This window comes from Lissotriton helveticus, chromosome 3_1, assembly GCF_964261635.1.
Source record: "Lissotriton helveticus chromosome 3_1, aLisHel1.1, whole genome shotgun sequence".
In the NCBI taxonomy this organism is placed as follows: domain Eukaryota; kingdom Metazoa; phylum Chordata; class Amphibia; order Caudata; family Salamandridae; genus Lissotriton; species Lissotriton helveticus.
Window position 1 is genome coordinate 1,870,302,588 of NC_136061.1, and position 1,966 is coordinate 1,870,304,553.

Below are 1,966 nucleotides of genomic sequence, written 5' to 3' on the forward strand. Positions count from 1 at the left end.
AATATACACCCCAGGACATTGCCAGCAACCTCAGAAGACTTTTGTTTTTGACTTTTTTGCGAAGTGAAAGATCTCGATGAGGGCAGGTGATGAGGCAGAGGGCCTCTCAGGTAGTTCTTAACATAAAGTACATCACCCCCCCCCCCCCCCAAGCCACAACCCTTTCTCTTTTCAAGTTGGCAGGTGTGAAATAGCTATTTGAGGGTCGCAAATGGAATGTATTTTACTTGAGTTTCCCTAATAGCAATTCCTACGGATTCGCAATCGCTATTAGGAAATCGCTAATAGGCAACCACACAATACACATATTGGCCGAAACCCCTCAAAGAGGCCAATAGAACAGTTAGATGATTACAGCGCTGCTCCAAATATACATCAAATGGCTCAAAATAAAATTCCTTCTGAAAATTGGCAAAATTAGAGCACTATTACTATTAAACTGTGCTTACAGCAAACAGCATGTCGTGCTACCGTTTTTTTTCAAAACTAGAAATAAGCATTATGGGATTCTATATTTTTTAACACTATGAGTGTAAGAGTTTTACTTCTAAAATCCTGGATCTCTTTGACTTGGGGATCGCATTTATAGAGCATCCACCTGCACATGTTACCATTCCAGGCACTGCAAAGCATCTACTGTAGACGTTTCAGAGCTACCAACAGGCTCTTCTACAGAAACGAGGCCTGTTTTTGAACTTGTAAAGACACACAGTAAGGGTATCATGCAAGGCATGGGAAATTGCCCTCCTTTTTGTATGCTGTAGAGAATGCTTTTGGTAATATAATGTAACTCACAGTAAAAACAAGCATTGTCAATGCCAATAGGTCTGGCTTTACAAGAATGTGGTATGGAAATGTAAAGCCTTGCAATAAATACCATGGGAAGAAGTATGAAAACATCGGCACCATCTCAACAGGCATGATGACCAGAACGTTCAATTCTTCCGTTAATATACTTCACCTCACTTTTTGTCAGCACCAACATTTGCCTTTGCTGTGCCCTGGACCTTATTCATTCTATTTTTACATTCTTTGCTCTGTTTCCTGGACGTCTTTTTCTTTCCATACAGCCCATGCCAGGCAAGTCTGTGCTTGGTCTCATTCTTCTTTGCATAGTCGAGAGAGTCATAAATCATACCAAAGCCTGTTGTCCTGCCACCACCAAAGTGAGTTTTGAAGTTATATACAAAGACGACAACTGGGGTGGTTTTGTACATTTTGACTAGCTCTACCGGATTTCAGTCTTTGGGACTGTGGCCTTTCCAGGGTGAAGAACATCAATGACCATCTTCTTCCATTGCAAACGACAGTTGGTCATGAACTTCCTTGTTCGGATCGTCACAGGGTCGTTCATCTTGGCCCCTGCTCATCTCGAAGACCTGGCAAAAAAGCTAGGGAAGAAGTATGTATTTTTGTGGAAGAAAATAATTGTAGAATAATACTGTTGTAGGTAAAAAGGTCAGGTGACAGGTGCCGAATGCGCACCAAAGGCAAGCCCATCTGAGAACATCTGTGCCTGAACCACATCCAGTGATACCAAAGGGGATGATGGATGGATTGCTTGAGCAAATCAAACTCCCACTCTGAGTCAAATGATCTGGGTTTAATCCATCATCATTCTTTAGTTCACTCCACCACCCCAGTTCAGACATGGCCACATGCAAATCAGTCTGACCCTGTGCCTCAGGGGAACAGTCCAGACCGAACTGACAAGCCATGTCTTCCCAGGACCAGAAACAAGCATTCTGGCACCGGTTTCTGGCTAATCAGCCGTCATCAGCCATTCTAACTTGAATCCAGTGGCAAAGTGAGCAAGGGACCCACGTCTGGTCATACCCTGCCAACTTACGGCGAACAAAGCGATACCAAAGGGGATGATGGACGGAGCGCTTGAGCAAATCAAACACTCACCCCCAGTAAAATGATCTAGGTTTAATCCATCATCATTCTTTAGCTCACTCTAACA

At 43.3% G+C, this 1,966-nt stretch overlaps 1 pseudogene; it reads right to left on the reverse strand.

Moving 5' to 3' along the window:
* Window positions 1–962: 962 nt before the first annotated feature.
* LOC144825192 (small ribosomal subunit protein eS24 pseudogene) lies at window positions 963–1,354 on the reverse strand (annotated as a pseudogene).
* Between the last annotated feature and the right edge of the window lie 612 nt (window positions 1,355–1,966).